General features: G+C 37.4%; 1 protein-coding gene across 3 annotated transcripts in view; it reads left to right on the top strand.

Annotated features, from left to right (window-relative positions):
- The first annotated feature begins 4,698 nt into the window (after nucleotides 1–4,698).
- Nucleotides 4,699–11,972, top strand: part of LOC106871070 (methylcytosine dioxygenase tet3) — a 91,912-nt gene continuing 84,638 nt past the window's right edge. The window contains exons 1-2 of one of the 3 annotated variants that reach the window (XM_052972861.1): nucleotides 4,699–4,984; nucleotides 11,701–11,768. The gene's annotated coding sequence lies outside the window, so the exon portion shown is untranslated. Of the gene's footprint in view, nucleotides 5,083–5,243; nucleotides 5,625–11,700; nucleotides 11,769–11,972 lie in introns of those variants that run through there. The other 2 variants (XM_014917341.2, XM_014917342.2) reach the window with 2 other exon arrangements.

Genomic DNA, 11,972 nt, shown 5'->3' with positions numbered 1-11,972 from the left:
TATATATGAAATATGAGGTAATGCTGTTCCAGACACTTGTAAAGAAAAACGAAATTAAGTACGTATGTACTATCAGTATACTTAGAAGTGTGTGTGTGTGTGCATCCCTGTGTTTGTGCGCGCGCCTATACCTTCGTACTTAGATCAGTCTGGATTCAGCTTGGCCGTTGCCCTACTCGAGTTCATCCTTCACTGAAGCGACGTGACTTAATGCAAATTACCTATCATGCGAAGTTTTGCTAAATTCTTTGTATCGTTTCTTCCAAAACCATACGTATATATATTGTGAGGTCGGGAGTGAAAAGAAACTAGGATGCTTAAAATATTTAGGGTGGTAATTTGTGCATACGCTGTCCAAATTGTAGTGAGATGAGCGTAAGTTGGTCTGTGCGAACGTACTCTTCTCTTGATGTACTTTGTTTAGTATATTTAACTTCGTCCGTTATTTTCCGACTGACACACTTTATTATTGACGGCACGATAAACTTGAGCTTTAGCATTAGATCTAAAGTAGTTTGAATATATTGGTCTCTTTTACACTAGTCACTAGTGTAATGTGGTGTCCATGATTTTCCCAAATGCATTAACGACAAAAGTGAGATGACTTTAACTAGAGATTGAAACTATTTCGCGGTCTTGGATTGTCGAGACCTTATCTTTTGCTCTCAGATACTTGCTTTCTATAGAAATATTGCTATATAGCTTCTCTAGTTTCTGTTGCTCAGTTACAGCAATGTTGTATATTGAGAGACTTGTATTTTTGGTGATTTGGCAACTACAATTAGCAGGCTCTTGTTGTTAATCTGTCTAACACCAAACATACGGTGCAGGTGTTTCTATTTTCTCAAAGTACTTTCCCTTTTGGTTATGCTTCCTTGCCAATTCTTCAGCATATAATAATTATATTTCACTTGCCTTTCGTATCTGATCCTTATTTGAGCTATCCCGGCACAGCGAAGATTTCATTTTTGTCTAGACACAAGAGCAGAATACCAGAGCAGAGCAAGTGGGGAGAAGCTAAGTTCACAATCTAGTTTCCATTCGAGAATATAGTCACATATAAAAGTGAGATGTCCGACTGCCGGCTGGATATGATGTTCGACTGCTTAAGTTCAAATACGCTGTTGGCATTTTAGTGTGGTGATTAGTCATATAGTTTTCATTGGTGGTTCACAATATTTGTTAGGTTGCGTGTGAAGTTAAGAATGACCATACTAATATATATTTGAGTTTTCAAATAGCTTATATCGTTTATATTTACATTTATACATTCAAATAAATTAATAGAACAACCTTCATGAAATAGCGAACATATCAGCTGGTAGTCTTCTGTATTTCAACATGCTAAATAATATTATGAAAATAGGACATAATCATCGAAGACGAAATAGAGTAGAAGTTATTTAAATCACTGTATATAATGAAAGTGTGGAGGCGCAATGGCCCAGTGGTTAAGGCAGTCGGAGGATCGCGGTTTCGATTCCCAGACCGGGCGTTATGTGTGTTTATTGAGCGAAAACACTTAAAAAGCTCGACGCGGCTCCGGCAGGGGGGGTGGTGGCGACCGCTGTTGTACTCTTTCGCCCCAACTTTCTCTCACTCTTTCTTCCTGTTTCTTGAGTAACGCTGCAGTGGACTGGCGTCCCGTCCAGCTGGTGGGGGGACACATACGCCATGGAAGCCGGGAAACCGGGCCCATGAGCCTGACTAGACTTTGAAAGGGTGCATAAAAAAATATAACGAAAGTGCATTATTCGACACCAACTTTAAATTGGTGCCCTTTGTCGAATACAACATAAGCTTGTTAAATACGAAAAAGTGGGTGAGTGAGTGAGTGTATGTGTGTGTGTGTGTGTGTGTGTGTGTGAGTGAGAGAGAGAGAGAGAGAGAGAGAGAGAGAGAGAGAGACTAACTCGTTGAGAAAAGTTACACAGATTCGTCTAGACCGCTGAGTGACTCTAATATGAATTTGAATTTGCCAGTTTTGTATGACCAAAAGCCACATTTCCCAGAACCTTCGGCAAAACTGTTCGCTGGGAAAACTCGCACACTTTCTTTGAGCTTCTCCGCATCAACCATAGTAAGTTGGCCAGCGCTGGTTGATCGAACTATAGTGACGTAGGCGTTAATGCCTTTTGTGGCGACACTTTTCCTTTTATGCTGATACAGTAGGTCGTGATTCTGAGACGAGAAAACCTGAGAGCTAGGGTTCAAAACTCAGGTTTTCATGCTGAGCCACGCAACAACATGAAAATCTCTCATTCTTAAGGTGTCTTGGCTATCAAAAATGAAATATCAAATCCTCTGGGAATGATTCTTGTGGCAGGCTGAGGTACTACCTAAGAGAATATTTATATCTCAGTTACTTCCCGCCATGTGATCGGAAAGTGGCTGAGATCCAAAACACCTCGGAACTTAAAAGAAATTATTTTATTTATAACAATTTCCCAGATACAGTTTCATTTCTGTATCCTTATAGATCTGGGTCAACACGTCAGAAATTTATTTTATAGACACTTGCTTTCACGTGCAGGAAAGGTGAATTTGAAGGATTTCAATTCGAGAGGCACCCAACAAGATCTACATATAATAAATTATTTACGCTGAGAGTTATCATAGGATGTTCATCCTGATCCACCACCCTACCTTTGGTACTCGTTGCCTATGCACAATTTCCTTTCGTTTCTGGTGTTATTTCGTTTTAAAATAATTTTCAGCCAGGTATTTTTCAGCGCTCTTTTGTGCATTGTGGAAACATTTGAGGAGTTTGTAATTTTTTTTTGACACCGCCTGTGAGACTAGTGAGAGGCAAGGCGGGAAGCAAAGAGGTCTCCTGAAATTGTTGACTTTACCCGAACGTTTGCGATAGAGAGGATGGATATTCAAGGGCCAAGTGGTGGTTTTTAACCGAGCAGCGAATTATGTCTACCACACATGTAGGCCATGGCAAGATTTGAACTAAGAACGTAAAGAGCCAACGCAAATATTGCAAAGCATCTCCCCGCGACGCTCTAACGATTCTACCAATTCGCCGCCTGTATAGCAAACCTGCATAATCTGATTGACATATTCATATCAGCGTAACCGCTGTTACTGAATTCAGGAACAGTCGATTGGTAAAAGTAGGAATATTAAATGTGATTTTTTTTTTCTTTCTCAGATGGATAATCTATAATAGCCCGAAGATTCGGCAAAGCATCCCGTTCGAAAGACTTTCAACACATCCAAATCGCTTTGCTGTAATGTCTATGATCCGACACCATATAATAATACAGCGAAACAATTGACAATTATACGGCATGAAATATCCTGTAAAAGCATCACACCAGTTCCAACATATACTTACTGATATGTATGTATGTATGTGTGTGCGTGCTTGCGTGTGTGTGTAATATTTCGGACTTCAATGTTTTAGTGATACAATAGTCGAAACTGAAATTACTATCACAACTTTCGACGATAAGATTGCACCACAAGTCGACGCGAAGTGATAATACACCTGCAAAAACAGATTTAAAAAAAATCTTTTATGGGGCTTATTGGTTTTACACGAATGAGTCACTTAAAACGATGTATATTATACGAGTGTGTATATGTGATACACAGCGTTTAAAGTTAATGTTTTAAATGACTCATGTGTGTGTGCGCGTGCGCGCCTTAAGAAGTCTTTAATAGTTAATAGTTATACAAGTAACATAATTTGAACAGAAGACTATCCAGGCAACCGCGAATATCTTAATTACTGGCTGGAATAGTCTTTGTGTGTGTGTGTGCCTGCGTGCGTGCTTGTGTCGGAGGTGTACAAAGCGAGAGAGAGAGAGAGAGAGAGAGGAAGAAAGGGAGAGAGGCAGAGAGAATGAGTAAGTGATTAAAGGCTATGATTGTGAAACTTCGAATTGTATTTTGTATATATATGCATCCACACGTACACACGCCAGAATTAATAGATACAATATATGTTTGTTCGTACATATTATATTATATTATGTGATTTATGTGAGTTTGAGCGCAATCTGCGAAAATCGTAGCAATATACGGGTTATTATTATTAATTTTTACGTTGTTTCCCAAGAGTTTTGCTCTTTGGAAGCGAGTTAGTTTTCACACACACACACACACACATGCATGCATACATACATACACAATCACACACACGTCTATGTGTGTATATAAATATATATTTCTGTATATTATAAATATATACACCTCTCTCTCTTTCTCTCTCTCTCTCTCTATATATATATATATATATATATACACATGTGTGTGTGTGTATAATATGTACACACATACATATATGTAATACACTCATACGCTAATACAAACATGCACATTTACATACGCAGCTCACGTACGCACCATGACACACTGACACCATCACTAATCACGTGACATGTCTGGGGGTTTTTCTCCGCTGCTCCACTTCAATAGTAAGTCATACTCTTCCCTCACTCCCTTATCCGGACTCCTCCTCCTTCTCCTCCATTTCCCCCTTTCAAACCCCCCACCCCCATCTAGTCTCCATCATCTTGTCTACTTTTCTTCCCTCACATCTGTTTCCTACTCCACCTATCGCCCTTCCTCGCCACTCCATCTCCACTTCACCCTTCTCAGTCTCTCTCTCTCTTTCTCTCTCATACTTTATTTGTTTCACTCACTCTTCGTTTTTCCCCCTCTCTCTTTCTCTTTCAATTTCTCTTTCTTTCTTTCCCTGTATGTATCTCTGTCTGTTTCTCTCTCTCTCTCTCTTTCTTTCTTTCTCTTTCTCTCCCTCTCCCTCCCTCCCTCTGTCGTACTTGTATGGAGTTGGAAAAATGGTCAAGCTCTCAGGGTGAAGGAGTCTTTCTTTTCTGGAGAGAGGATAAAAACAAAAGCAAACAAACAAAATTGTGTTTCACTTTTCCTGATCTTATCATCGACTCTCTCTTTCTCTCTCTCTATACATATATATGCACACACACATCTATGCATGTGTGTTAAAAAAAGGTAAACTCATTTTGGAACATTAAGCTATTGCAGACAACTTTGTTGTGGGTGCGAGGTGCTGGTTTATTTTGTCTGTTTTATTTTAAATTTTACATGGTGTGTATATACAAAATCTCAATCTTAGTCTTATTATTTCGTCGTTTTTTTTTTCTGTTTGTTTCTAATCTTCCAGCCACGCAACCACGCCTTTTGTGTATCAGTATTATTAATTTTTAAAATTTCCATATATGTTTCCCAGATTCTTCTACCCTTCGTTTTGTTAAACTATAGGATCCAGCTTCATTACATACACACACACATGCATATATACACACATACATACATACATACATACATACATACATACATACATATATATCGTGTTTGTGTTTCCTAGGCGTATGGGTTTTGAAACAGGCTAACTGTAGGATACTACTGCAACAACCTCCTCCTTTCTTTCGTCATTGCATACGTGTGTTTATAGAATACGATAAAGTATGCAAAGGTCCTGTTTCCATGTCTACAGTACTACATTACGATCATCGACTGTCCATATATTTGAATACAGACACAACGAACTACAAAACACCTGCCCTTTTGCTCTACTGCACCTTATCAGCTTAATCAGTTTGTGTATAATCTTTGGAACGAGAGCAATCGTGAGTGTTGGAGTTTAACGTGTCTGCTTTTATTTATCTATCGTTTTAATGTATATAATTATGTGCGTGTGTCTGTCTGCCTGTATGTATGTATATATGTATGTATGTTAGACAGGTAATACATTTATATCCATATGATCGAAAACATACAGGTGGTGCATACATTTGTGCAGCATATGTAGCAAGTATGTCTTACCGAAATCTATGTGCCCTTTCTGACGACACTGATTATTTATTTAATCCTTATTCTTAGATCCTACCATTAGCTGCCGTCTACATTATACGGGCCCTAGGAGAGACATGAACATCATAAAATCATATTCCCTTCGAGACCTATATTAAGATTTTATTGTTACAAATGTATGCAATGGAATATTGACTCGGTATAGTGTTGTTTTAGCACAAGTATAAATATAGATTTTTGCAAGGTCATATAATGTAGTTATTAAAATCCTCCCGTTTAAATATAGGTCACAGCAATTTCATCTTTCCTTTATAATTTCCTTCTAAAGCTGACACATACACTGATAAATTTGTACACATATATTTAACACAGACAAGCGTGTACACGTTCGTTTGCTGATCGTATAGAGATTTTTGTATACATATGATCCAGTTCACACACGCGCGCGCTGTCACTCGTCCTAATTCACGTACATTTGATATGTATTTATTATAAACAGCGAACACTTCTTTTCACTTGACTCTCTTAGTAACTCTCGTGGACGTTTCATATTATTTGGAATGTTTTTAATTATATATATATATATATATATATATATATATTAAAAAAAAATGAGCCCTAAATTGCGAAGATGTAAGTGATATTTATTTAAGAAGGGAGGAGAAACAGTATTCGTTTGTAACTGAGGCAACACAACATCCGCCTGAAAATACATACACATGAGAGTCTATACACAATCAGGCTACAAAGTAGTGTTTATACTATAATACTTTGATGGGATCTTGCTTATCTTTCGTCCATTTTGATTTTCTAATTTAATTAGTTCTTTTCTTCTGATAAAACTCTAAAAAAGAATACCAGGGTGTGCATGACGAAAGGGTGGTAGTTCTATTCGTAATCAAATGGGAAAAAGACAAATGTCAAAAGAATTGTGGGTTATCTTTTGTCTAATTACTTCTCTGTTTATTATGTCTCGCTATCTTAAAATAAACGAAGGCTTATGGCATTAATACATACATTACACTGGTGCCTGTGGTGTGTAATATAAATGCGCGCGCGCGCGATCGCACCAATTACGTTTAATGGTTGGTAGGCATTGTATATATAATGTTTAAATTTGTGGGAGCTTTGCTGTGTTCAGCTAAGACCATTAAACAGGTAGCAAAGTCCGTCACCTTGATCTCTATTCCTATTTTAATTTTCAATGTGCACTCGATCGATAAGTCGCCAGTTATGTGTATTTTATATTACTAATTAGATACATTAGTAACTTGTCTGTATACTTAAAACAACATTCTATCTATACATTACAGTCCATTGATTTAATTTTCCTAATCTGATTTACAACGATATTCTTTTTGTCTTTTTTTTTCCCCGTCTTCTTTACGTAAAACATCCATTCGTACATCCAATATAAATTTTTCAGACCTTTTCTGTCCGTGAGTCTTTTTTTCTTCGCCATCGCCCGCGCCCCCCCCCCTTTTCCCTCTCTCTCCCTCTCTCATGTTTCTGAGTTCTTGAGGTGGTTGGCGGAGATTTCTATAATCTCTGGGGTGGCGGGTGGGGGAATTAAAAAAAATCTTTGGTCGGAAACACGCTCAAAATGTTAGTCTTCTCTCTTTACTCACAAGCATAGAATTTGTTTATTTATATTACTTTTGTGCCGAACAACATTAGTTTGCTCGAAATCTGCTGTTTTGCTGTAGAAGTAGTAGCTTCGGTAGTCATAGTAGCAAGGAGGAGGGGAGGCAACACAAACAAAACAAACAGTAGCTTGTAAAGCACCTGCAGTAGCAATGACTATAGCCGCCGCCGCTGCTGCTGCTACTGCTACTACTACTACTACTACTGCTGTTACTACAGCCGTCGTCGATCAGCACGTTGCCATTGCGAGCAAGACCTTATTCTATTTTCTGTCACAATCGCCCCCTCACCTACTACTATAATACTGATACGACTCACTCTTACATCTCCGATTCCTAATTCTAGACAAAAGCCAGTCATTATTATTTTTTTCCCCCTTCTATGATCTTACCTACCCCTACCCCTACCCCTACCCCGATTGCCTTCCATCCTTTTACTATCATCATCTTTAACATTGACGTGAAATGCTAAAAAAAAAAAAAGAGACGTTCTGTGATAAAGTTGGCTTCATGAATGTTTTGAAAGTATCTATCGCACCAATGCTACACGATGTTGTTTATCGATTGTGTTTACGTGTGTGAGTGTGTGTGTTCGTGCGTTCACAACACATTATCATACTAAAGATAATCAATACATACGCTACTTTATTCGGTTGAATCACCAATATGTGTGTGCGTGTGTGTTGTTGTTGTTTTACAACACATGTTTATGTTGTTGTTCAGCCTCAGTTCCGTAATGGTCGTATAAATATAATCAGAACCTGACTACCCGCTTCTCTCTCTCTCTCTCTCTCTCTCCCTCACTCTCTGTTGGGCGTATCCAATAAATATCAGTAGGTTGATATTGTAAGACAGTATTGCCATTTGAGAGAAATTTGATTGCTATTTCTTGCAGGTAAAGCGACTACATAAGAGCTCCCATTTTCGTTCGTGTCTGTATACGGATATAATAGCGGAACTGCTGAAATATTTATTCCTACCATAGTCACTAGCTGACCATATTGGAGTTATCTTCCTTGCATAATTTTAAATTTTAAACTACCTAGCAATGAGTTTTTGTTTACAAATTGCATAAATATTCCCAATGGATTGAAAATGTTCAAATCACATTACATATGTAACCTTACTGTCTTTGTATTTTAGCATGCAGAATGCTTCCCCTAGGTATTTTCCCTAAGACGTACTGTTAATATTCACAATCAGCATTACTACATACCCCTGATAATAATAATGATGATAATAATGATAATGATTTAGGCACAAGCCCTGAAATTTTGGGAGTGAGGACTACTTGATTACATCAACTCCAGTGCTTAACTGGTAGTTATTGGCTGCGAAAGATGAAGATGATATGTGTGTGTCTTGCTAATTGAAAAGATCTTGTTTTGGCAAAGAAATCCAATAGGATCAAAATGTACTGACTGCTTTCACCATTTGACTTTTGAGGCAAAACCCATGCCAACCTACATTATCTCTATTGTCAAGAAAATTTGATAAACTGAACTGATTTCATTAGAGTTATCTCGCTTGTTTTTAGATTTTTAAGCATCAACTACGGATTGTTTTCCATTTCCCATTTTACATGTTTGATACTCTACAGTGTTTGTACACTCAATACCTTACCAGTAAATTATTTACATCACCACTTTGAAGTAGTTGTGGTGTTAAATTTAAATTTTCACTTGAAATTATTTTCTTAATTCCCTATCTGGCATCAGAAAACTTGTGTCTTCTACATTGGTCCTGTATATGAAGACACATAAATTCACTCATTCAGTCTCAAAAAAAAAGTATAAACCCTCTTACTTTTCCATTAAACAAGCAGCAAAAAGAACTCCTTCACATGTTCTCATTTAATAGTTAGACAATTGTTTTAAGAACAAATTCTTTGATAATTGAATTGTTTATATATCTTTTACCTTTTACTTGTTTCAGTCATTAGACTAGCCATACTGATGCAACACCTTGAAGAATTTTAGTTGACAAATCAACCCCCAGTACTTATTTCTTTTGTAAAGCCTGCTACTTATTCTATTGGTCATTTTTGCCAAACTGCTAAGTTACATGGCCATAAACACACGAACAGCAGTTGTCAAGTGTGTTGGGGAACAAACACTTACACAGACATACACACACACACATGACAGGCTTCTTTCAGTTTCCATCTCTCAAATCCACTCACAAGGCTTTGGTCGGCCTGAGACTATAGTAGAAGACACTTTCCCAAGGTGTTATGCAGTGGGACTGAACCTGGAACCATGTATCTGGGAAGCAAAATTTTTACCACACAACTATGCCTGTGTGGTAAGAAATTTGTGTGTGTGTGTGTATGCACATACACATACAGTTGTGTATGTGTGTGTGTGTGTGTGTATATATATATATATATATATATATATATATATATTAGATGAATAAGAATAGACATCTCAAAAGATAACAATATGCATTTTAATAGCATGGTTCTTTATTTTAAAATGCACAGTACATTACATAATGTTATGTAATTCCACAATATTACATAACCACATGCAAGATTTCTAAGAAATACAGATTTTCCAAACAGGGGAGGAACTATTTAATAGTTCTTCCGTCTTTTGGGAAAACTGTATTTCTTTGAAGTCTTGCTTGTCCTATAATTTGTTTATAAATATTCTTGAACTTCATAGATTGGTTGTATTTTGCTGAACATCACTTAATGAAATGGTGTAGTTATGTAATATGTAATGTACTGTGCATTAATAACCACACCATTGAAATGTGTGTAGTGATGTTTTGAGTTGCCAATTCTTATTTATTTAGTAAATGATCATCATCGTTTAACGTTCGCCTTCCATGCTAGCATGGGTTGGATGATTTGACTGAGGACTGGTGAACCAGATGGCTACATCAGGCTCCAATCTGATTTGGCAGAATCTCTACAGCTGGATGCCCTTCCTAACGCTAACCACTCCGAGAGTGTAGCGGGTGCTTTTATGTGCCACCGGCACGAAGGCCAGTCAGGCGGTTCTGGCAACAGCCATGCTCAAAATGGTGTATTTTACGTGCCACCTGCACAGGAGCCAGTCCAGTGGCACTGGCAACAATCTCGCTCAAATGTTTTTTTCAAGTGCCAGTAAGGCAATGCTGGTAACGATCACGCTCAAATGATGTCATTTACATGCCACTGGCACAGAAGCCAGACAGCTGCTCTGGCAATGATCATGCTCGGATGGTGCTCTTAGCACACCACTGGTACAGTGCCCCAACAGGTCTTCGCAAGCCGAGTTTAGTGTCCAATGAAGGAGAGGTTGGCATGGGTGTCAGTCATCGAATTTGGTTCGATTTTGATTTCAGTTGCCTCAACAGATACACTACATAATATGTAGCAGTTATATCATTGATACATATAAGGATTTACAGGAAGCCTGAGATCATTGCACAACTGTTTGACTTCATATGCACTACAATACTAACCAATTTATGTATTCCTTTTGAGTTAATTTGCCAAAATCTTTTTGATCCCATTGCAATATATTTGCAACTTGAGACAATATACAATGTTATGCTATGCTTTTACCAGTTCGAACACACCAATAGCAAAGCAAGCCATTCACTGTATTTTGTCATGGAGAAAATTTCTTGCTGTAGACAAATGGTGTAAATACATCTAAATCAGCTCACTGTGCCATATATTATAGCCATAATATGTATGGGTTTGTGTGTGGTGTCTATATATACATATATGATATGTAGATTCCAATCGGAATCTACGTACCATGGACAAGAAACATTTCCACCCATTATACACAGCTCTTTCTTTGGATAATGGAACTGCAGCTGTAACATCCTACATATATTTTCAGTTTTATTTTTATTTTTATTCTCTTATCTCCCTTTATACTTCCTATATCCATCCTTTTCCAAAATAACTCCTTATACTGAACTCAACTATTTCTCTCCCTCTAGTTAACTCTCTCATATCGTCTCTAATGAAGGGATATCCCTAATATCCCAGAAACAGCTGTAAAACTACCTTTCTCTTTATAAATGTCCTATAAATTCCACACAGCCTTGGTTTTGTTGTTTCATTTTATTTAACACACACACACACACACACACACACACACATATATTGCAGGCATACATACATATATACTACACACATACATATACATACAGAACTATATCTGTATGTGTGCATGTGTATTTGTATTTTACATATGTATATGAGTGTTTGGGTCACAAATTTCTATCATTTATTTTTGCAGGTGTTTCACATGTGTGAATCCGTGCCTTTGTCTTTTTCTGTCTGGTTGGCTTGTTCATCGATATCAGGTATATCTTTTTTTTGTTTCTTTCAAGTATACATCTATCATTAATTTGTTACAACTAATTGTGGCCAAATTGTCATCAACAATTGCTATACTCTTGTACTGAAATATAAATGAATTAAAATTACAAGAAACGTCAAAGTTCTTGTACAACCTAGGTTAAATACCATTAATCCACTCTCTCTCTCTCTCTCTCTCTCTCTCTCTC

The sequence above is a fragment of the Octopus bimaculoides genome, chromosome 1 (genome assembly GCF_001194135.2).
Source record: "Octopus bimaculoides isolate UCB-OBI-ISO-001 chromosome 1, ASM119413v2, whole genome shotgun sequence".
Lineage (NCBI taxonomy): Eukaryota > Metazoa > Mollusca > Cephalopoda > Octopoda > Octopodidae > Octopus > Octopus bimaculoides.
This window is presented reverse-complemented; position numbering and strand designations above follow the sequence as displayed.